At 38.8% G+C, this 24,651-nt stretch overlaps 5 long non-coding RNA genes across 14 annotated transcripts; 2 read left to right on the top strand and 3 right to left on the bottom strand.

Annotated features, from left to right (window-relative positions):
- On the bottom strand, positions 852–1,503 carry LOC109718336. The gene is made up of 2 exons (XR_002218445.1): positions 1,363–1,503; positions 852–1,228 (listed from the first exon to the last, which is right to left on the bottom strand). It is a non-coding gene; the product is annotated as an uncharacterized LOC109718336 (long non-coding RNA).
- LOC109718333 lies at positions 1,376–10,989 on the top strand. 6 transcript variants are annotated; one of them, XR_002218441.1, is made up of 6 exons: positions 1,376–1,514; positions 3,507–3,675; positions 3,756–3,888; positions 4,003–4,090; positions 4,163–4,471; positions 9,852–10,989. It is a non-coding gene; the product is annotated as an uncharacterized LOC109718333 (long non-coding RNA). The 6 variants fall into 6 exon arrangements; XR_002218439.1 differs by lacking the exon at positions 9,852–10,989 and adding an exon at positions 5,392–5,441 and having other exon boundaries at positions 3,966–4,090; XR_002218440.1 differs by lacking the exon at positions 9,852–10,989 and adding an exon at positions 5,392–5,441 and having other exon boundaries at positions 3,991–4,090.
- Positions 6,658–10,330, bottom strand: LOC109718332. Of its 2 annotated transcripts, none has more exons than XR_002218435.1 (3): positions 8,289–8,381; positions 7,784–7,846; positions 6,658–6,866 (listed from the first exon to the last, which is right to left on the bottom strand). It is a non-coding gene; the product is annotated as an uncharacterized LOC109718332 (long non-coding RNA). The 2 variants fall into 2 exon arrangements; XR_002218436.1 differs by lacking the exon at positions 8,289–8,381 and adding an exon at positions 10,192–10,330 and having other exon boundaries at positions 6,663–6,866.
- On the top strand, positions 11,162–17,853 carry LOC109718335. 2 transcript variants are annotated; one of them, XR_002218444.1, is made up of 4 exons: positions 11,162–15,522; positions 15,620–15,688; positions 15,804–15,871; positions 17,815–17,853. It is a non-coding gene; the product is annotated as an uncharacterized LOC109718335 (long non-coding RNA). The 2 variants fall into 2 exon arrangements; XR_002218443.1 differs by having other exon boundaries at positions 11,162–15,688.
- On the bottom strand, positions 21,127–24,114 carry LOC109717902. 3 transcript variants are annotated; one of them, XR_002218333.1, is made up of 6 exons: positions 24,015–24,114; positions 23,538–23,933; positions 23,034–23,195; positions 22,781–22,941; positions 21,981–22,025; positions 21,127–21,379 (listed from the first exon to the last, which is right to left on the bottom strand). It is a non-coding gene; the product is annotated as an uncharacterized LOC109717902 (long non-coding RNA). The 3 variants fall into 3 exon arrangements; XR_002218331.1 differs by having other exon boundaries at positions 23,034–23,933; XR_002218332.1 differs by lacking the exon at positions 21,981–22,025 and having other exon boundaries at positions 21,129–21,379; positions 23,034–23,933.

The raw sequence follows: 24,651 nt of genomic DNA on the forward strand, positions 1-24,651 counted from the left end.
TTTGAAAAGTTGAATGAGAGCAATTGGCCTATATGGAAAATCATGATACATAATTATTTGGTTGCAATCGTTTGAGCAACCTTCTGGTGTAAACAAGATGCATGTAATGAAAAGACTCTTCCTTTTGAAGATGCAAGAAGGTTTTACTTTCATAAGCATGTGAGTGAGTTCAACTTTATTGCAGCACAATTGAAGTCTCTCAAAATTAACCTTGATAAAGAAGTCCTTTGTTGAGTTCTTTACCTTCAAGTTAGGATACTCTTGTTACTATGGCGGCGAACACAATGGGGAACAAATTCAAGTTAATTGAATGATATTGTTGCTTCATTGTTGAATGAGGAATCTCGCAGAGCCACAAATCAATTGTATATTTCTTGGCTATGGAGGTGATAAGTTAGGCTATAGGGTTGTTCGAGTTAAAAAAAAAAAAAAAGAAGAGAGAAGGTATATATATATAGAGTACGTCTCCAGTGCTTTCGAAAGTGCCGGGACCTCTGTGCTTGTAAGTTGTTTTCGATGATAGGACATCCGATTCGATGATCGGCTCCGTTAGGTATAATCTACCCTATAGGAACTATCTAGAAACCAAATATTATAATTTTTTGACATCATTTACTAAGCGATCAAAAGGTCCCAAAAATGACTATTTTAACGGCCGATGCGGCACGTTTTTAAGTTCAACGGTATAGAAGTATCCAAATTACATGAAAATTTAATAGAAAATTCTACTTAACATCAATAGCAAGAACAATACTTCCGATTTAAAAGTTGAGTCATTTATCACTGTTTTTTATGAGATTTTTATTTTCAGTTGTTCATTTTGAGGCTACTCGTTCACTAGGCAAACGAAGTCAAAAAATCATGAAATTTGGTTTCTAGATAGTTCTAATACCAACCAAAAACCAAGGTATTCAAGAAACATCCTACAATGGTGACTCGTGACTGCTAAACGACAACCACAGGACACCACAAAATTTCTGCAAAACTTCCCACTCACGGAGAAAATAAATGACGGATTATTCACGTGGCCCCTACTTCAATTAATTAAGCCTCCCCTGACGTGCATCAAAACCATTGGCATCAATTTACAAAACCGTGGGCCCCACCGCAATAACGAATCCTCCTCGCAGCTTCCTCTGAAGAAAACAACGGAATTGTGGACCCCGCCAATTTTACGTTTTGCAGGATCCTTCCTCCTCCTGCATTTGGCCGCTCCTTCCCACTTCGCCTATAAAAGAAATGCATTCGGAACATTAAAACACAATTAGACAGAAAGAGAGAAGATAGAAAAGGAAGAAGCACATTAAGGAAGATCAATTCGTCGCCAAGAAAAAGAGAGAATTATATAGGAGAGCATCCTACCTCCACAAATATTCTCCTAATGGCCTTTCTTTTCCTTCCTTTCCTGTAAATAGTTCTTACCGCAACTACACCCTGAAGTAAGGAGTTTGTACAAAGGAGTCTTTCTTTTCTCCCCGGGAAGTCTCGGAAGGGAAACCTTCTAGCTTTGTGATGTAAGTTTTATCTCTTGTTTTATTGTATTTCTCGAACTCTTGTATCCATGGCATTTTCTTTGCTCCATGAAACCCTTTCCTTGAACTCTTCATGAAATTCCTTGATATCTTTATGGTAAATATTTCATCCTGAGCAAGTGTAAGTATATACGCTTGGCAGATTTGATAAGAGAAATGCTCTGTAAATTTCACCATTGATAGCCAGAGACTGCTTTGCGGCGTAGGAGCGGGGTTCTTTGAAAACTGTACGCCAGAAGGGTCTTGTGCATCGACTCTGTGTCTCAAGTGATATTTCCATAAAAGCCATCTGATTTCATCCTAAGTCCATGTTTAGGTTACCAGCATCATAAAAAATTTTATGAGATAAAGAGTTTTAGAAATATAAAAACAACCGAAAAATTTTTATCGTGATTCCTAGAAGGGAGTACCAAATGGGACCTACACCAAAAAATTTGGAAAAATCCATATTTTACCACGGAGATTTTAAACTTAGACCTCATCCTATTCCTAGCCATAATTAAAATATCTTTTAATACTTATATTTACCTCTTCCCTTTCCTTTTTTACTGTGAGCTTCAAATTAAGTTAAACTTTTTAGACATATATTTAAACATTCCTATAAAATTAGTCTTTAATCGTGAGAGATTTCGCCTACAAATCCCTTTTAATTTAAGTTTTTAAGGTACAGGTGAATAATACAAGTTAAAAAAAAAAATCTTTCACGAAGCTCTCGTGAAGCTTCAGCATATCTTTGTGCATAGTATTTTTGCATAGTATTTTTTACATAGTGCAGCATAGTAACCATATAAAAAAATAAAAATAAAAAAAATTTTACAAAAATTAAGTAGTAGGGTTTAGGGTTTAGGGTTTAGGTGGAAGTGGAGGTGGCGATTAGAAGCTTTAACAAGGGAAAAGCGGGGAAACAAGGTCTGAGAGAAAGGGGATGAGTAGGACGGTGAACTTGTGAAAACCCTAGAGGAGTAAAATTGTGGCATCCTTGGCTTGGAGTTGGTAAAAAAAAAAAAAAAAGGGCATTATAGTCTTTTTGAGTTGGTGGATAAGCATGCCACCAACTCCCTTTTGATATTTATCCACTCTANTATCGACATGTGAGACTGGTTGAGTTTGCGTACAACAACAGCTATCAAACGAGCATTCAGATGGCTCCGTTTGAGGCGTTGTATGGACGCAGATGTCGATCCCCCCTATTTTGGAGTCACGTGGGTGAGCGGAGGACACTTGGACCAGAGATTCTACTTGAGGCTGAGGAAAAGGTGAGAGTCGTTCGACGACACCTTTTAACAGCACAGAGCAGGCAGAGGAGCTATACCGATACCAGGAGACGAGACTTGGAGCACCAGGTTGGAGATCATGTTTTTCTCAAAGTCTCGCCGTCCAGAGGGATACGCCGGTTTGGAGTACGTGGAAAGCTTAGTCCACGGTTTGTTGGCCCTTTCGAGGTATTGGAGCGTATCGGACCGGTTGCTTATAGGATAGCTCTACCCCCGCGACTTGCTGGCATCCACGATGTTTTCCACGTCTCAGCACTGAGGAGATACGTTTTCGACCCCTCTCACGTGATTGACTTCACTCCACTCGAGATTAGTGAGGATCTGAGATACGAGGAGCGACCGGTGCGAATTCTTGCTCGCGAGACGAAAGAATTGCGCAACCGGGTCATCCCGTATGTAAAAGTGCAGTGGAGCAATCACGAGGAACGGGAGGCGACTTGGGAGCCTGAGACGTTGATGAGGGAGTCCTGCTCCGACCTGTTCGATGCCCCGTGTTGAGGTATGTATTAAGTTTCGAGGACGAAACTTTTTGTAGTGGGGGAGGATGTGGCATCCTTGGCTTGGAGTTGGTAAAAAAAAAAAAAAAAAGGGCATTATGGTCTTTTTGAGTTGGTGGATAAGCATGCCACCAACTCCCTTTTGATATTTATCCACTCTATCTGTTGCGAAGGGATAATTATCATTTTTCTTTCACTCTCAGACTTTGATCGTGGCTTGGGGAGATTATGGCTCCATTTCGGGTGATTTTCGACGTCGCGCCGAGGAGCCGTCCGAGCATACGTGCGTCGCCGTAGTTTAGCGAGGAGGCCGGGCGAGGGAGCGTTTTCGTCGTTCTCGACGCCGTGCCGGAATTGGAGTCACTGGTTGAGGTGGGTAATCTCTCATTCCTCCATGGATTTCTTCTTTACTTCAAGCTTCATTCAATTCGAGCTTAAGTGCTGATTCGCAGGATTTTGTCGTCGACTGTTAGTATCTCAGCTCGTACGCGACGTAGGAGCATCGGATTTCAACGAGATTTGGTTCGTTGGAACCGGGGCTTCGAGACGAATCCATAGGATCCTTACTCGCCCGATTTGGAGAAGGTTTGCTCTGTCGAAATCTCTTTTTACTGAGTTGCTGTTTTCCGAGCAGACTCTGAAGTGCTGATTGCTGATTCCAGCATCGACCTGCCGTGTTTTACCTAGTTCTCTGTGTAGGAGTGTCGAAACGCGACGAAATTTGATGTGCTAGATTCGCGACTTCGAGACGAAGATTCTGAGTCCAAGATCGTGATTTTTGGAGCAGGTTTGCCCTGTCAAACCCTAGTTTTACTAGGCTGCTGTTTGCCGAGCAGATTTCAGAGATGCTGTTTCGCAGGTTCCAGCGTCGACGTTTCGTATTCTGGCCCGTTCTCTGCGTAGGAACGTCGGATTGCGACGAGGCTTGGTTCGTTGGATTCGGAACTTCGAGAGGAATCCACGAAGCCCTCACTTGCCAGATTTGGTGAAGGTTAGCTCGGTCGAATCCCGTTCCTACTCAGCTGCTGTGAATTTCTGGACTGAATCGAGGATCCTTAATTGTTTAGCTTGGCGTTAGCTCGTCCACCGGACTTGGAGGTCCCCAGTTGATCCAGCAGAGGTTGTCCTGGTTCGAGGCTTCGTTCGCTGCCTGGATTTAGCTTTTGAGGTGGGTTACATCGGCTTTACTCCTAAGTTCTTATTGGTCGACATGTATAGATCTTGATTTCGGTAATTAATTTTAGCTCAAATTCATGGACTATATGTAGATTGTGAAATCTGAATTTTGGAGCATGTTGTTTTAAATTAAGTAGATTATACATGTTGGACTTGGAAATTGAATTAGGAGAAAACCTGCGATTTGGACCTGTCACCTGTATAAACTGCTTGATTTAGCTCTAGGAGCCGTTAGAAAATTGTACTGTCGCAGTATTGTCGAGACGAGTACTCCAGGTAGTTTAGAATATATTTACACTCGTGTTGGTTCGCCGAGTGGATTTTTACCGGGTCGTTTAGGTTATTTTGGACTGTTAGGTGCCGTCAGAGTTGACGGTGGACCCGTATCGCCTTTTTGGCGTCAGATTGTGCCGAGGGCACGTTACCTGTTGGTTGTTAGACCAGTTTAGAGTCGATTTCTTGACTTTGGCTTTCCAGAGCCTGTTTGAGCTCGACAGAGATACGCTGCATACTCGGTTGGGTAGCGCCCACGAGTGCCACTCCGGAGTCAGGCTTGTGCTTTTGCGTTGGTGTCGCTCATGCCAGTTGGACTTGCTCTCCACGGACCAGTTAGAGTGGATAGAGCCCAATAGTCGCAACGGTGCAGGGACGGGTGTATTCACAGTCCCGGGGACGGGTATGCTTACAGTCCCGATTTGGATTGGGTCAGATTTGACATTTTCTACAGTTGGTTAGTGTAGAGCATGATAGTGTAGTGGTTGATAGCGGTAGAGTGTACTTCCTGTTTTTTCTTCTATCCTTGCTCCCTTTTGTAGACTTAGTGGGTGACCGATGTCGTTTTGGGCGGTACCCACTGAGGACTACTTGTTTTTACAGTAGTTCTCACGCCCAGTTGATACTTATATTTTGCAGAGCCACAGGTGCCGGCTGCTGCATCTTCTGCCGATCAGGATCGAGGCAAGAGCGTTGCGAGCTAGAGCCCTACCCGACAGTCAGAGCTAGAGGCTTTCCCCTACTGCAGGTAGTTTTGTTTTGGAGTTTATGTACATAGTTGTTTAACTCGCCAGTGCGAGTAGCTTTGTATTTTGGATTCTAGCTATGTATATGAAACTCAGATATTTAGCTTATTTTTTTGGGCAGCTCTATACTACTGTTTGTAGTATTGTATTTCTACTGGTACTTTGACCCTTCGTATACAGGGGAAATTCCTTTGTATACGGCGGATTTGTCGGCGTGCCCGGGGAACGAGACATCCGGGGCGTGACAAAAATTGAGCGAAAAGCTTTTAAACACAAGTAAAAGTGAAAAATATTTTTGGGCTTTTTAGAAAAACCTAGAAACAGTTTAAGGAGGTACAGATATGAGGGGATTCACAAACCCTAAATATTTTTAGGATTTTGAAAATATTTCACAAACCTTTGAAAGAAGCAAATTACCCTACAAACAGCAAAAATAAGATACCAAAAACCTAGAAAAAGGCTGAAAATATTTTTTGAAATTTTCTGGGATTTTTTCAGAGTTTTTAATATTGAAAAGAAAAAGGTTGAAAGCGTGCGTGGGGATGAGGATGAGGATGAGGATGGGTTAGACTATGTAATATAATTTAATTAACAGGTAAAAACCTAAAATTGAGAAAAAAGGTGTGGGGATGGAAAAGAGCGAAAGAATAGCACAATGGAGGAAATACTAGGAAAGTAGAGTAAAATAATAGAGGGATTTCAATAGTGAATAGTAAAACACTCTAAGCTTTTTTAACAGATTTTTAAGAAAAAGTGGAAAACTCTATAGGGTAAACAAAAAGGGCTAAAATAAAGCAAGATGATTTTTAGAGGATTTTTTTAGATTTTTCAGGATTTTTTTGAGGTGTCTAAAAGGCTAATGAAGAAAGCGTACTTAATTAATGATTAAAGGGTGCTTAATTAATTCTAACACTATATTGGTTGTCATGCCCGGAGCCCGATCCTTTTGGCTGGTTCGAGTGCGTCGAACAGACGCCGAACGGACAGAGCCTCCCCTGTCCGCCCAAGGCTCAACAACAGGTACAGATAGAGTATAGAAATTGCATAAGCGGAAGCATACACAATGGCTTGCACGAGGGCAAGCAATAGCCAAGAGTGAAGGTAAACAACTACACTTATGAATGGATTACAATCTTTGCATCATTTCTTTTCTTATGCATCACAGGATCTCAAAATATCATTCTTGCATTTAAATGTAAGGATCTTTTACAACATACATGTTCTTTTCTTTAATAACCAAATCATCAAGTACAAAAGATGATATAGTAAAAGGGGTATGCAACTAGAGTAAATAAACATCTCGGGCGGTCTCTACCTAGGGCGCGATGCCCTTACCGCGATCGTCCGCTGGCTCGCTGGGTCCCGGCTCTGTGGAAATAGGGGTGTGAGAACTACAACAAAGTTCCCAGTGGGTTCGGCAACCAACCACGCCGACTATCCACTAGGTCTAATCAGGCATAATAGAATAAAGGAAAGTAAGTAACCAACTAGCAAATGCAACTAATATGCCTGAACAATATAAAATGATATGCACAATGTAATGCTCATGATGAATGCAAGGTCATAGTGCCAATACCCAATCTCTTGGCTAACTCGTAGGTTTCGCCCTCAACAAACTCACCAACTCAAAATCCCAATAATCGAGGAGATACTCGCTACAACCCGATGGGACCGTCCTCTGGGGAGATACTCGCTACAACCCAGTAATGTCGACTCCGGAGCACATCACCCGAGGGGGAGCTACCACAACCTCGAGCAGGGACTAAAAGTGAGTATGATCAATCCTACATTTGAGGATTCTAAGTTCAATCCATTCCTTAACTTTAAGGAAGACTATGCTCAATGACCCTTAACTCTAGGGTTGAATGTCACAATATCTCAGTCATCCTTTTCTTTGCATTCTTTACTATCACTCGTGTCATATACACTATCAAGTTCTTGTACTCATGCCACACTTGTTTTCTAAGTGCTATATTCTTGTTCTCATGTCAAATGCCACACTTGTTTACTAAGTGTTCTAGACTCATCAATGCCACTCGCTAGATCTATGTCATTGTGTCACCTTTGTTTACTAACCCTTTTTGGTTCTTGTCACATTCATGCATACATAGGGATTATCATTTTCACAATCTTATAAACATTTAACATGCATTTGAATTTGCATTATACTATAAAAAGCTCACAATTTAACCCTATTATGCAAAATGCTCAAATATACTCATATGCTCAAAACATGACATTTAGACATAAAGAGATTTCCGATGTCCTTGGAATGCACCACCCACCGTGAGTGGTAGTAGAGGAAAGATGTGAAGCCTCTCGCACTTCACGAACGTCGAAGTCGCGTCCTACAACCAAAATAGTGCCAAATTAGGCCCTATATACATGGACTATTTTCAAATATTTTTGTAACGTTAAACGGAGTTGCCCCACGCGCTTAGCATACCCCCAATTAGGTTTCTACGGGTTCAATTCGTCCTCGAAAAATCCTAGGATAAAAGCTCCAAATTTGGTACCCTAACCAAACCCATTGCTAAACCCTAGGTTTTGATCTCTAAAACAAGTAAAAGAAAGCTTGTCTAACCTCTAGAAGTTCACCTAGAGCCATCCCAACCATTTCTAGGGTTCAAAATGCAAACCCTAGAAATCTACCATTAGAGCACCTTGAGCTCCCATGGATTTTCATGGAGCTCAAGCCTCTAGAGGATTTCTAAACAAGAGAGAAATCCAAAACTCTAAGTTTCATGGTAGAAATTCAAACCCTAGTCTAGGTTTCCATGAAAACCTTACCTTAGCCACAAGCTATCCCCAAGTCCACCTTGTAGGAGAGCCCTAGGTCTTCTCCAAGCTCCAAAAGCACCTTCTCCAAGCTCTTCTCCACCTTCTCCACCAAACCCTAGAGAGGTTTTAGAGAGAGAAAGAGAGAAATGAGAGAGGGGAATGTGTGTGGCTGTGGGAGGGAGAGAGAGAGGTGTTGGGGTGTTAACATGTTGCTACAATTGCAACTAGGCCCTCCATTTCTTTTTATTTACATCAGACCTCACTGGGCTGTCAGACCCAAAGTGTACCGGTACACCCGTATACAGAGGTCAAACCCGAGAGCAAGGTCTCTCGGTTTCGCAGCTTGTGTACCGATACACGGGGTCCCGTACTGGTACACCTTCGCGCAGGCTCAAACCCGAGAGCAGCCTGGGCTCGGGTTGCTTGCTGTACCGGTACAACCACCATGGCGTACCGGTACACAATGCTCCAGATTGATGTTTTGGTTTCGACTCGACTCTACTTCGCGTCGTGCGATGCCAAACCTATTCCAACACTTCCTTAGCTCATTTTTGCCTTTCCAGGCTCGTTGGAATGCAAAATAGAACTCACCAATCCATTTCTCTCAACACTTTAACCAATTTGACTAAAGTCCGATTATCGTTTTCGGGTTTCGATATGTTACATTGGTACTATGCATGAATGATGAAGTTTAGTCACGGGAGCTTCGTAAGATTTTTTTATTTTTTATTTTTTTTTATATGGTTACTATGCTGCACTATGCAAAAAACACTATGCACATAGATATATATTTAAACATTCCTATAAAATTAGGCTTTAATCATGAGAGATTTCGCCTACAAATCCCTTTTAATTTAAGTTTTTAAGGTACAGGTGAATACTACAAGTTAGAAAAAAAAAAATCATTCACGAAGCTCTCGTGAAGCTTCAGCATATCTTTGTGCATAGTATTTTTGCATAGTATTTTTTGCATAGTGCAGCATAGTAACCATATAAAAAAAATAAAAAATAAAAAAATCTTACGAAGCTCCCGTGACTAAACTTCATCATTCGTGCATAGTACCAGCATAGTGTCAGAATTAATTAAGCACCCTTTAATCCTTAATTAAGTACGCTTTCTTCATCAGCCTTTTAGACACCCCGAAAAAATCCTATGCACAAAGATATGCTGAAGCTTCACGAGACCTTCGTGAAAGATTTTTTTTTTAACTTGTACTATTCACCTGTACCTTAAAAACTTAAATTAAAAGAAATTTGTAGGCGAAATCTCTCACGATTAAAGCCTAATTTTATAGGAATGTTTAAATATATATCTAAAAAGTTTAACTTAATTTTAAGCTCACAGTAAAAAAGAAAAGGGAAGAGGTAAATATAAGTATTAAAAGATATTTTAATTATGGCTAGGAATAGGATGAGGTTTAAGTTTAAAATCTCCGTGGTAAAATATGGGTTTTTCCAAATTTTTTGGTGTAGGTCCCATTTGGTACTCCCTTCTAGGAATCACGATAAAAATTTTTCGGTTGTTTTTATATTTCTAAAACTCTTTATCTCATAAAATTTTTTATGATGCAGGTAACCTAAACCTGGACTTAGGATGAAATCAGATGTCTTTTATGGCAATATCACTTGAGACACAGTATCGGTGCACAAGACTCTCCTGGCGTACAGTTTTCAGAGAACCCCGCTCCTACGCCGCAAAGCACTCTCTGGCTATCAATGGCGAAATTTACAGAGCATTTCTCTTATCAAATCTGCCAAGCGTATATGCTTCACACTTGCTCAGGATGAAATATTTACCATAAAGATATTAAGGAATTTCATGAAGAGTTCAAGGAAAGGGTTTCATGGAGCAAAGAAAATGCCATGGATACAAGAGTTCGAGAAATATAATAAAACAAGAGATAAAACTTACATCACAAAGCTAGAAGGTTTCCCTTCCGGGACTTCCCGGGGGGGGAAGAAAGACTCCTTTGTACAGACTCCTTACTTCAAGGTGTAGTTGCGGTAAGAACTATTTACAGGAAAGGAAGGAAAAGAAAGGCCATTGAGAATATTTGTGGAGGTAGGATGCTCTCCTATATAATTGTCTCTTTTTCTTGGCGACGAATTGATCTTCCTTAATGTGCTTCTTCTTTTTCTATCTTCTCTCGTTTTGTCTAATTGTTTTTTGATGTTCCGAATGCATTCCTTTTATAGGCGAAGTGGGAAGGAGCGGCCAAATGCAGGAGGAGGAAGGATCCTGCAAAACGTTAAATTGGCGGGGTCCACAATTCTGTTGTTTTCTTCAGAGGAAGCTTCGAGGCGGATTCGTTATTGCGGTGGGGCCCACTGTTTTGTAAATTGATGCCCATGGTTTTGATGCACTTCAGGGGAGTCTTAATTAATTGAAGTGGGGGCCACGCGAATAATCCGTCATTTGTTTTGTCCGTGAGTGGGAAGTTTCACAAAAATTTTGTAGTGTCCTGTGGTTGTCATTTAGCAGTCACGAGTCACCATTGTAGGATGTTTCTTGAATACCTTGGTTTTTGGTTGGTAGTGGATCTCTTCTAATGTAGAGAACGCCCGGTTTTGATGATGGTGGAGTTTGGACAAGAGGGTGTTCGATCATGGAGTTGCATCAGAAGGTGTTTGGTGGTGAAGTTTGAGAAGAAGGTGTTACCATTCAAATAAAATCCTAAACTAAGAACCCTTATTTTTGCCTGTGATAAAATCACAGTGGGTTTTTTCTTTTCTTTTCTTTTTTCTTTTTTCTGATTTTTTCTTTCTTTTCTTGATTTTTCTTGATTTTTTATCCTTTCTCTAATTTTTTCACCTATTATCTACTTTTTTCTGGTATTCTTTCTTTTTCCAGATTCTTTCTTCTTCTTTTTTCACAGATTTTTTCTTCTTTTTTCTACTATTTCCATTTTTTTCTGGATTTTTCATTTGTTTTTGCTTTTTTTTTTTACAATGTCCTATTAAGCGGACTGCAAATCATGCGAAGAACAGATGCAGAACTGGAATATTTACAAATAAAAGTAAAAATAAAATCAGCAGGGGATTAATTTTTAAATTTTTTCCCCTAGGTCTTTAAGACTGAATGAGGATATTTGAGTCGAGAAGAAGATACTTCTAGTATCATAGGGTCTTCTTGCCTCTCTTTTGTGCTATCTATACTAGGGTTTGGTATTTGTTCTGAGGAGGTTCCGGTATCCGGTATTGGAGGTTTCTCAGAGAAAATATATGCTTGTGGTGGAGAAGGTGATAGTGATAAGGGAATTATTTTTACAGAGGTGGATGGATGGACTACTGGGATTAGTGAGGTTTGAGAAAGCATATTATTGTTGGGTCTGTTTTGCTGTTGGTTTGTTGGGGGAAAGAACAAACTGGGTACCACTGGTATTTAGGAAGATACTTTGGAGGAGGAGTGGAGAGAGATTGAGATGGAGATACAATATCTTGAGCTTGGGGATTCTTGAGATCTCTGATCTGTTGCTCCAAAATAGCAATTTTCTGTAGGTGGTTCTGGTCTCTTGTTCTCAGTTCATCACAAATAATATTGAGCTTCTGGAACTGTGTGACCATTGTTACGCAGTTGTCACAGAAACTAGTTCTCTCAATGTTGTAGGCAGATGTAGAGGCTGGAATTTGTGGAGAAGAGCAAATAGTCGGGGAAATGAAAAGGTTTGGACCAAGGTGGTTTCTGGCTATGTCTAAGGCTTCAGAAAGAGAATGAAAACCTTTGTAGAGAGGTTGTGGAAAATTTTTGACCTGTGTATGACTTCTATCCAAGAGTCAAAAACACCGGGTTTTAAAACCTTGAAAGACTACATAGAATGGAAAAGTGTCTTTGGATTTGACAGTCTGGAAATACTCTACTAAGGAGTTTATGCATGTAACAAAATATCTTTTGTAAATGAAAAAGTCTTAGGAAATGAGTTTTAAAGGTGGGAAAGGTAAAACAGTCTACAAATGTCAGATCTAATATCATCTAAAGATTCCTCAAATAGTCTCCAAATATCTGTACGGATGTTATCTTGGTAATGTAATTCCCAAAGGATTTGTCTGATTTTCTCTATTTCCAATTCTTTAATTTCTTCTTGATGTCTTTCTAGATTTACGAACATTTTGTAAGTATGGTCATGAGTCAAATGTCTTATGTCATCGCCTTCTATTTTCCATGCTTCGTCGGATAATGTTTCTTTTTCGTCTCTCTGTCTGTTTTGTTCTGTGGCACTGAGCCACCACATGTCTAGCCAATATTGTTCAACCATATCATTGTAAAAGTCTGGATGAGCGAACTCTGGAAGTTCCTCGTCATAGGTCTTGAAAACCATTTTTATCACAGATCTTGTACCAAAAAGTGGTCTTGTAGGTCTTGAATCTGAAATATTCAATATTATATGTAAGAGGTTTTAAGAGGATTTACCAGTTGTATTAAATGGCTGAATTGATGACTTACTAGGGGTATTAGGAGATTTGGTATTTGGAGGGGCTAAATGTCTTGGGACTTGTCTATGAAAGCTCCATGGCCGGATAGGTTCTTTGTAGGAGTGTCCTTTGATTGTTCTTCAATTTGGAGTGAAGAAAAATGCTTTATAACTTCTTGGACAATAGGGGTTGTATCTATAGTAGGAGTGAAACTCTCAGTAGGTCTTTGTTGTGCTAGCAAAGTTTCTAATGCATGTATCTTGCTATGTAATCCAAATAAAAGTTGTATAATGGTGTTGTTTTGCTTAATTATAATTTGCTCAGATAATGCTTGTGGATGATGAGATGAAAAACCTATAGAAGTATTGTCTGGACTATAATGTTGGACTTTTGATAAAGTCTTTCGCAAAAGTTCAGCTTCTAGATATTCCGGGCTTGTCATCCAAGAGAAATTTGTCTAATTTCAACTATGTTTTGAAGACTAATATGTAAATCTTGTTCTATTTTAAATAGTTTTTGTTCTATCCTTTGCGGTCTTGCTTCTAGTTGGCTTAGTCTGTAGTCTAAACTTGAAATTTTACTTTCTATTAATGTGTTCTGGTTTTTTATATAGTCTAGGTTTCGTGTTATTTTGTCAAGTAACTCTGCTTGAGTTCTGATTGTCTGGTCTAGTCTAAGTAATAATTGTTGGAGAGTCCTTAGAGGATCTATTTTGAAATATTTTTATAGAAACCAAAAGTAAAAAGAGGGAAATCTCCTGTGAGATAGTAAATGATAAAGGGATAGGGAAGGTCTAGATTTAGTAATGTTTTGTCATATAATGTCAGAAACATAAATAAAAAGAGGGCTCTATGTCTTTTTGATTTTCTTTTAATCCTCGCCATGGTTTTGTCTTTTAAAATGAGAAGGAAGTATTTGGGGTAGACTCGAAATATTTGATTAGCCTATTAAGAAGGTCTATTTGGGATTTATTAGTCTTTTCTATGTTCACCAATACTTGTTGGATAGTGAAAAGAATGATTACGATGCTTAAAAGTAATATAGATGGGACTAACATTAATCCTGTTTTAAAGATGTGGAGGAACGTTTGGTCTTCTGGAAAGGTTGTCAAAAAGATGAGGATAGTGTCTTAGTTCCTGGTCTAAATGAATATAATGCACCAAAATAAATCTAGATATCTGAGTGGCTCAATATAAAAGGTTTTTAAAGTGCGGTAATGTATTAATGTTCCAATAGGGTGATTAGCGTAAACAGGGTTGTTTACCAAGTTGTGAGTGAAAGTGTCTACCTCGAAAGTGTCTTCAACGGTAATTTCCAAAAATCTTCTGCGTCCAATATGAACTATATTATATCTCCAATTAAATTGTCTTGGACTAGTAGTATTTTCACTATAGTCTGAACTATCGTCTTCTCCTTCGTAGTCTTCGTAGTCTCTTAGAATTTCGTCTTCGTCTGTGTTAGCCAGTGTCTTCGTTATGGTTAAATCTTCTTATATCTTTGAAAGACCAAAATATAAGAAATGGGTCTTCTTCCCAAATACGGCTTAATGAGTCTAGAAAATTAAATACAAAGCTAGGTGGTAATCCTACTAATAGGGAATCCAAAACAAAGGCTATGATATGGAAAGGAGTGTAAAGAAATTCTAAAATAGGTTCTATAAGACTATATAAATTTATTATATAGAATGGAGTGCAAAGAAATTCTAAAATAGGTTTTATAAGAATATATAAATTTATTATTTGGTTATCTTTATCTAGGATGAAAGTATATTCTGAAAGAAGGGTCGAATAATTAAAGTCTAAAGAAATTATCGTTTCCGTTTACCTTTGTAGGGCAAAGGCCACATAAGTAAATTTGGGTCAAAGATCTCCCAAAATATTAATAATGTATCTAAAATATTGTATATGAGTTCGTTTGGGAATTCTAAAAGAAATGCTGTCAAGATAAATGTTACCAGAGGAGATGGCAGGTCTGTAGTTGTAATACACTGAACTTTCGCAAATTGCAGAGTTCGAGTGTGTGGATTGAAATGTGGAACTATCCTACATATTCTAAATGACTTGGACAAGTTTTTGAACAAGTTAGAGAGTGATTGGAGGGTTAAAAGCAAGAAAGTGCGCTGATCTGGCGAATCAGCAGTTTTTTGCTTGGTGTACTGGTACAGCCATTATGGTGTACCGGTACACAATGGTAAAACGTGGCAGCAAGGTTATATTGGTAATTCACATTTTGATCCTATCTATTTGAATCCAGCACGACCTCTGGAGCTCCATAGATGATGCTAGAGCTCAAAGAAAGGCCCTTGCACCATTTTCTCTCTCTCTCTAGGTTTTTCTCTCTCTACAAAGAAATCGCCGATTTTGCTCGTTTTCGTCGCAACGTTGGTTTTCCGCTGGTTGCGAGCGTCGCTGAGCCTACGTGGACGTGTGAGGGAGTATTTTGGAGAGCTTTTCGCAGCTCTGGACCAGTAGAGTACTGGTTGGATGTTCGATAAGGCAACCGACTCAACTTTTCTGTTATCGACGTTCTATTCGTCAGATTGAGTATTGATTTCGGGCTTTTCTTGCTTCCAACTGTTTAACTGTTTTAAACTGAGGTTTCAGCAAGTAAATATGAGTGAACTAGCTGTGAATGAACCTCCTTAGATCAGGGATAAGCTACTTTGAAGCTTATTTGAGATGTTTAGCTGTTTATGAAGCTATTTTGAACCTATACGCGGGTTAGTTGATCAAATTGATGTAGTTTGAGCTTTTCTCTTCGCAGCAGGTTTGCGAACTAAATTAAGCTAGTTTGGTGACCTAGGGATCTAGTTTGGAAGGTGTTCTAATCAAGGGTAAGCAGGAATTTCAGCTAGAAATTTAATCTCGCAAGACTTCGACTATTATAGCTTATAATCGACTTTATTGATGCCATTTCGGCATTGTTCGTAGCGAGAGGGTAATTGATCCTTGGACCGCCTTCAACTGGCATTGGAGGGCCTTTTGGAAGCTTAACTTGAGGTATTATACTAGCCCAAAACAGGGATTTAAGGGGTTACTTTGTACTATGTGCAAATTAGGCCAAAATTGGACATTTCGGTCGTCTTTTTGACACGGTGTTGATGTTTGTTTTCAGCAGGATTGGAGCCTTGGTGAGCTGATTAGTGGGACTTCTTGAGACTATTTGGAGGAGCCTAGTACTAGGTGGGTTCGACCTAACCAGAGCAAGTGAAGCTCCCCTATGTTCTATATGTAACTATAGAATCAGTTTAGTAGCGCATTTTTATGATTATACGATTAATAAAGGGTTTGATATATATATCATCACAACATTTGATATAATTGAAATAGAACCTCTATGAAGTAGAGTGGATACACACATGCATAAAGTATTTATGTTTATGTTTAATTCAGTTGAATGACATTCTAGTACAAGTTACTATGTTCCTAGAAAGTAGAGAACAATGACATGCTTGTAACTTTATTGATTATAAAGTCGAGAACGAGAACATGTTTATTAATCTAGTGGATACTAGTTGTTGTCAATATTGGTTATATTGGAATTCCGATCAAAGGATCGAGAGCGAGAATATTGTGAGCTAAATTGTGATAGTTGAGACATGTTGGGCTGTGGACTTTGCTTGCTTGCCATCGTGCTCATTCACACACGCTTGTGAGGGTAGCTCCCTACAAGCCGGCACTCCGGAGTTGGCCTACACGACAGTTGCTCGCCCGTGCGGGATTGGGTGCCAAAGTGGATTGCCGTGGGGAGTGTACACTACAGCGGGGCCATTAGGCGCGGCGCAAGCTGGACTACCTCGAGTAGGTCCCTGTGAATGAAAGGAAAGTGCTAATGGAAATTGGATAGTAATGAATGATTACCAGTTACAGTGTACAGTAGTGACTTACACATTTTATGCTTATGTTCATGTTATCTCTATGCTTACCGTAGTTGCTAAGCTTTATGTAACCAGTTAATTCATTACTGTAGAAAGTATCATTACATGTTGCTTACATGTTTATTACTTGTTAGCATTGAAAATATGGTTATTTGCATACACGTCCCTACAAACATAGTGAATTGCAGAAATATCCCTGCAAAACGGAAACTCCATAAGTTATCCCTGCAAAAGTCTAAAGTTATGCAGATATGTCCCTGCTGTTAAGGACTGTTAGAAAATTTTCGTTTACCACGGTTAAAGTACTTAACCATGGTTAATTATAAGGTAAATTTACGATTCTACCCTTCTTCTTCTTCCCCCTCTTTTTCTTCCCTCTTCTTCGTCGCTGGCGAGGGCGGCGGCGGAGGCGGCGGCGGCGGCAGCGGCGGCGGCGGCAGCGACGACGGCGGCGACGGCGAACCCTCTCTCTTTCTTTTCCTCCTTCTTCCTCTCCCTCTTCCCTTTTCTCCCTTCTTCTTCCTCTTCCTTTTCCTCTTCCCTCTTCTTCATCGCCGGCGAGGGAGAAGATCCGACGGCGGCAGCGAATCCTCTCCCTCTCCCTCTTCTTCTTCCTCTTCCTCTTTCTTTTCCTCTTCCTCTTCCTCTTTCTCTTCCCTCTTCTTCGTCGCCGGCGAGGGAGGAGATGCGGCGGCGCGCGCGGTGACGAACCCTTTCCCTCTTCATCTTTCTCTTCCCTCTTCCTCTCCCTCTTCCTCTTCTTCTTCCTCTTCCTTTTTTTTCTTCCTCTCATTCTTTCTCTTCCCTCTTCTTCGTCGCCGGCGAGCTCGACCCGCGCCGTCGCCGTCATTCGCTCCGGCGGCCCGAAGAGAAAGAGGAAGAGAAAGAGAGGGGGAAAATGCTTTTGGAGGGATATATTTGTGAGGGCAAAATGGTCATTTCACATGAAAACTGTTAAAAATAAACAGTTCTCTAACAGATGTTAATCTGAGGGACATATCTGCATAACTTTAGACTTTTGCAGGGACAACTTATGGAGTTTCCGTTTTGCAGGGATATTTCCGCAATTGACTATGTTTGCAGGAACCTGTATGCACTCAACCCTTGAAAATATATCATGCAAATTACCGCTTTTATTTGCATTTAGTACATCATGAGCCTAGTGGTGTAATTCGCCGAGGCTGGCGGCTTACCCACTGGGAACTATTGTTAATAGTTCTCACGCCCTTTTGGTGGTTGTTTTTACAGAGTCATCTACAGGAGAGGCTAGGGATCGTGGCAAGGGAGTCGCGTCTAGCTAGACATTGCTAGGAGCATGCTAGTCGATCACCTTGCTACTCGGGTTACGGCCGAGGGTGATGTCCCTATGTATAGAGAGACTACCATTATATCTACTTTTTTGCATACCCGTGATGTATATTTACTATTTGGACCGAGAACTACAGTTGTGATACTTCTCTTTTGTCGAAATTTTGGATTGTATAGTTGTTGTTCTTTTGCTTTTAGTATATCAACTTGTACTTTGCTCTGATATTATGATAGGATTTTCTATGTTCTACTTCCTATCAATTGCTTCTTTGTAGACGCCTTCTATACTGCAGGTGTACGGCGGATCTGTGCACGTACCGAATATGCTTCCGCTGGTATCCGGGCGTGACAATAGTGTTATCCAAAGTTTTTCTTTTCTTATTTGCCAGTTTTATTTATATTTATAATACAATGTGGTTGTATTGAGGATAAATATGTAAGATTTTAACTACTTTTCTTTTCTCTGTCTTGCTTAGAAATACTAAGTCTCTGGCTCTGATAACTAGCTTAGAAAAACACTAAGTCTTTGGCTCTGATACCAGGTGGGGAGTAGGGTAGTAGGGTTTAGGGTTTAGGGTTTAGGTGGAAATGGAGGTGGCGATTAGAAACTTTAACAAGGGAAAAGCGGGGAAACAAGGTCTGAGAGAAAGGAGATGAGTAGGACGGTGAACTTGTGAAAACCCTAGAGGAGTAAAATGGAGCGAAAAGCTTTTAAACACAAGTAAAAGTGGAAAATATTTTTGGGCTTTTTAGAAAAACCTAGAAACAGTTTAAGGAGGTACAGATATGAGGGGATTAACAAACCCTAAATATTTTTAGGATTTTCAAAATATTTCACAAACCTTCGAAAGAAGCAAATTACCCTACAAACAGCGGAAATAAGATACCAAAAACCTAGAGAAAGGCTGAAAATATTTTTTGAAATTTTCTAGGATTTTTTCAGAGTTTTTTAAGATTGAAAAGAAAAAGGTTGAAAACGTGCGTAGGGATGAGGATGAGGATGAGGATGGGTTAGACTATGTAATATAATTTAATTAACAGGTAAAAACCTAAAATTGAGAAAAAAAAGCCGTCGGGATGGAAGAGCGAAAGAAGAGCACAATGGAGGAAATACTAGGAAAGTAGAGTAAAATCATAGAGGGATTTCAGTAGTGAATAGTAAAACACTCTAAGCTTTTTTAACAGATTTTTCAGAAAAAGTGGAAAACTCTACAGGGTAAACAAAAAGGGCTAAAATAAAGCAAGATGAGTTTTAGAGGATTTTTTCAGATTTTTCAAGATTTTTTCGGGGTGTCTATAAGGCTGATGAAGAAAGCGTACTTAATTAAGGATTAAAGGGTGCTTAATTAATTCTGACACTATGCTGGTACTATGCACGAATGATGAAGTTTAGTCACGGGAGCTTCGTAAGATTTTTTTTTATTATTATTATTTTTTTTTATATGGTTACTATGCTATACTATGCAAAAAATACTATGCAAAAATACTATGCACAAAGATATGCTGAAGCTTCACGAGAGCTTCGTGAATGATTTTTTTTTTTCTAACTTGTAGTATTCACCTGTACCTTAAAAACTTAAATTAAAAGGGATTTGTAGGCGAAATCTCTCACGATTAAAGTCTAATTTTATAAGAATGTTTAAATATATATCTAAAAAGTTTAACTTAATTTTAAGCTCACAGTAAAAAAGAAAAAGGAAGAGGTAAATATAAGTATTAAAAAATATTTTAATTATGGCTAGGAATAGGATGAGGTTTAAGTTTAAAATCTCCGTGGTAAAATATAGATTTTTTCAAATTTTTTGGTGTAGGTCCCGTTTGGTACTCCCTTTTAGGAAAGACATTAAGAAGAAATTAAAGCTTCTTAATGTCTTTCACAAAATGAGGCTCGTGTCTACAAAACGAGTTTAGGATGACGCGCCAGCAGAGGGAGGTGCTGCGTGCACCTCCCCTCTATTCCCTGTCAAAAAAATAAAATAAAATAAAATAAAATAAAAGAAGGAAAGGGTTTTGGTCGTGGCATCCCATGACAACGGCAACAACGACGATCACGACGACTTTTCGGCAATAAAGAAAAATACATACATACGAATGGTGTAAGGGCAATTTTTCTTGTCGATTTAATCAACTCGACCATCTTCGTGATAAATTCGAACTGATCAAATTTGACATCAAATCGTCACTTCCGCCGTGCGTATACATCGCTAATCCCTAAACCGTGCTGCCATCTTCGCGATAGGCTCGACATGGTCGAAGGGGTTGATCAAGCGGCCATCCTTGTAATAGGCTCGACATGATCAAACCCGGCTATTTTACTACTCCATGTACCGAGTGGCCATCTTCACGATAGGCTCGACACGATTAAACCGCTCGTACTTGAACAAAATGTGATAAAAAAATATACCCCCGTACTTGAACAAAATGTGATAAAAGAAATATACAATAATAAAAATGATAATAATAAAAAAAAAAAATGAATGAGCACTGTTTTTCGCCATCTTCGTGATAGACATTGCTCGAATCATTCGCCATCTTTGTGATAGGCACGATTCGACTTGGTCAACTCGCCATCTTCATGATAGGCAATATTCGAACCATATGCCATCTTCGTGATAGGCACAGTTCGATTCGATCGTATCGCCATTTTCGTGATAGGCATATATTACAAGAAATACCTCATTTAATGAAAGGAGAAACCGTCGTTATAAACCCATATTTCCGTCGTTAAAAGTCAATAACGACGGACGTTTCATCCGTCGTGACCCGTCGTAAAAGCTTCCTTCATGTAAAACAGTTACGACCAAAATGAACTGCTAGTCGTTATAGACTACTAACGACCACATCGTTTGTCATCGTTATTTAGTTACATTAGAAACCACTCTAATTTACAATAACAACCAATGTTACAGTCGTAATAGAGATTATGAAAACTATAATTATCTTATCCATAATGTTAATAACGACCAAAAGTTTGGTCACTAATATAATTAATGTATACATTTTTCCTCGTTAAAAGCATTTCACAAGTAGAAGAAGATAACATAATAACGACAACTCTTCCCGTCGTTAATAATACAAATATTGGTCCCGTCATTAATTAATGATACAAATATCGCATTTGCACATATTTTATATCTGGCCATTTATTACTTTTAACCACATAAATAGTTTGCATACACAATGATGTACACACACACACACACACATATATATATATATATATAAACAAACTTAAAGCAAATTCACAACTTGTAAACTTATAATAAAACTTCATTAACAATAAAAGTAATTAGCATCCACAATATTCATATTTCTCTCCAAAATATTCACCTAGTACATATAGTTTCTATAACACCATTACATATATAGTCAACATTTACAAAATAGAACAAAGTACTGAAATCAACTGCTATCACCATTTTTTCAAAAAAAGGTCATCTTAAAAACAAAAAAGAGAACATGCAATTCATCATCTTTTTTTTTCCCAAAAATCACCATAAACTACCTACAAAAAAAGAAAAAGAATAAATGTTAAAATAATGTAAAAATAAGTCATGCAAATAAATTTTAAATAATAAAGCAAATAAACAACTTATAGAATCTAAAACAACTTTTGAGTACCAATATAAACATGCAGAAACTATACTAATTAATCTAAATAAGATTACATTGCTTATCCTACGTTTACATGCTTAGGCTTTTTCCTTTCCTCTTCTTCTGCTTATGACTTAATTAATAGCTAATAAACTAAACACCTAGTTCATATGTATAAACAGTTAATTCTATGTTTCTCTACCCTTAAACATCAGAGTGTGCAATCTCTTCAGTCTACTCTTTTGTTGTTGTAATTAACTGAGGATATAAACAGTTGGCGTTTTGATAAGAGCACTTCGCCATTACTAGCTCTCCCTTTCTTACTTTAATCACTATCTTCCTTCAGTGAGCTTATCTAAGCGCCTCATATCCTAAAAAACTAACATACAGAGCAATCTACTTTATAAGAAAGTGAAGAGCTAAAGATTGAGGTAAGAATAAATTGTGATCAAAAGAGCAATATTCTGAAGAAATATAAGGTTCTCTTCTTCGTAAGAAAGAAAATGTCTTACAAATATTTTCAGCATCTAGCCAAGCATACTGAAGTTTTGATTCACCTGAAATATAATGAAATCCACTTTACTTTTGCAATACCTAAATTGTTGATATCAGGTACTAATGGGGCATCAAATAATTATTGGTTGATTATAGTCCAAAGCTTCAATCTAATGTCGTCGGATTTGAGACATTAAAATGACTTAATATCTAATAAGAAAAAGTTTAATGTATCCAACCCTGACATATGAAAGATTAATCGAGGTCTTTTGCCAAACACTACTACCACAAAAAACATGCCAACAGATATACTCAAAGGATCTTCATACAATAGATCTCTCACTATCCATACTTTAACAAGACGGTAAAGGAAAAATGAAAATAAACAAACAAAAAGAATATCAAAGGATACCATATTTAAAATAACAAAAATGGGTGTTGCACAGGAAAGATTATTAGATTAGGCATCTTTTCTGTCACGTTCATGATTATTTTCTGAACAATCTAATGAAAACACTGGAAAAATCCTTTCTGAATGATTGCAAAGAGAATCTTATCAACCGATGAATAGACACATTACAAACAAATTTATCTACTGAAGCACTCTAAATCCTCTTAAACCAATAAAGATTGGCCTTCTCTGTTTCTCATAAGAGCAGGCAAATACTAAAACAGTAAACAAGATATTGCTAAAGAAGAAAATAATCCTCTCAATCACTGATTTTCATTAATCCTCTCAATTGCTAAAATAGAGCTCATGGGGCCTAAATGGATTTTGATTAATAAGGACCAATGCTTACATGGTGAAATGGCTTACCCGCTGTAAAACAACATTCTAGCTTGGTGAATTTGCTTCTGAGTCATGTACAAGGAGCAAAAACAAGAATCCTTCAAACTAACAATAAGAACATTTTAGTTCATAGGCAGCACGGCGCATACCAGCACAAAACCTTCACTCGAGAATGATGATGCTAACTCCTGAAAATTTTTAATGCATTAGGTCAAGTAAAAAGCAAGAATTAGCTATCCGAATATTTTAGCAACCAAATCAGAGATTAAGAACTACTTACTATGTGAGCAATATGATATCATCAGCAATACTTTACAAAGCGCTGAGCTTCAATGTGCTTAGAAAATAGACATACTTCATGGCCTTCTCATAGCAGGTGGATTTAGAGCGACCACGTTTAATGAATTTGTGCTTGCCATTAACAGTAGTAGTATGGCTTTAGCTAATTGCCACAAAAAAAAAAAAAAAAAAAAAAAAGAAGATAAAAGGTAAGGAGATCCCACGACTATTTCTGAAGGAATGTTCTCAACTTTTTTTCTAATTTACGATTGGCACTGATTCAACTTTCAAGCGCTTTACTTTGAGTTATTTCTGGTAATCGAATTGAGTAATCAAATTGAGTATAGGGTTAAATTAATATCTATAGGCCTGCATCTTGCATAGTGTAAAGTATCAAAATTCAAATATTGACAACTATGATATCTACACTTCTCAAACTTCAACAACATTCCAACTGAAGAGCCTCAAGTTTGAAGATAGATTTAACAAACTGGCAAAAACCAACCTGCTAAAAATTATTTACTGAAGCACTCTAAATCCTCTTAAACCAGGGAAGATTGGCCTTCTCTGTTTTACATAAGGGAAGGCAAATACTAAAACAGTAAACAAGATATTGCAAGATTGCAATCAAAGAAGTAAATTATTGCACAAAAAAAAAAAATTAAAAAAAAAATACCACATTGTTAACCTATAAATGAAAAAAAAAAAAAGAATTCTACTAAATTAAAAACCCTAAAAGCTAAAAGAGGAAAAAAGAGGGAAAAATTATTGAGAAAGAAGTTGACAATTAACCAGTAAAGAAACAGAAAATAGTCAAAAAATCGTAGTGGGAACGGGCGACGGGCGCGGACAGCGGTGAGCAAGAGACGACGAGGCATGCGGAGCGGTGAGAGGGGGGGACCTGCAGGATACGGGATTAGCTAGATTTGGGGTAGCAGAGGGTGAGAAAAAGAGGAGAAGAATGGAGGCGGTGTGAAGGAACCCGCAAGGTGCTGGGCGGCGCAACGAGCTGTGGGCGCGGCGCAGGCGGGACTAGCTGCGGGCTAACAAGGGGCGACGGGATGCAAAATGCAAGGTGCAGGCTAACAAAAGGGGCGACTTATAGAAAACTGGGTGCGGCTGTCGGAGGGTTGACGGGGCGACGAAATGCAAGGTGCAGGAACCATGAGAGAGGGCGGCAGGGTACGGCTGCTTCGGGCTGTCGGATGGCTCGCGTCGACGAACTCGTAAGAGGGGCTACAGCGTGCAAGATCCCGCCGCTTCAGGCCAGCGGAGGGCTCGCACACGCCGACGAACAGAGCTATTATATAGGGGGATGGCTTCCGGTGAGGTGGGATTGCCTGTGGGTGGGGAAAAGGAGAGAAAGAGGAAGGTGAAGAGGCACAGGGGTTTCATGAACCAACTTCATGAAATAAAAATAGGCTTTTCATGAACCAATTTCATGAGCTTCCCCTTGAATTAATCCCATGAACAAAAACGGAGTTTTCAAATGGGCCCTTATCATGAATTAACTTTATGAACCCATCTCATGAGCTTTCCAAACAGCCCCATATCATGAATTAATTTCGTGAAGCCATTTTATGGGCTTTCCAAAGGTCTCTGTCATAAATTAATAAATT

The sequence above is a fragment of the Ananas comosus genome, linkage group 12 (assembly GCF_001540865.1).
Source record: "Ananas comosus cultivar F153 linkage group 12, ASM154086v1, whole genome shotgun sequence".
NCBI lineage: Eukaryota > Viridiplantae > Streptophyta > Magnoliopsida > Poales > Bromeliaceae > Ananas > Ananas comosus.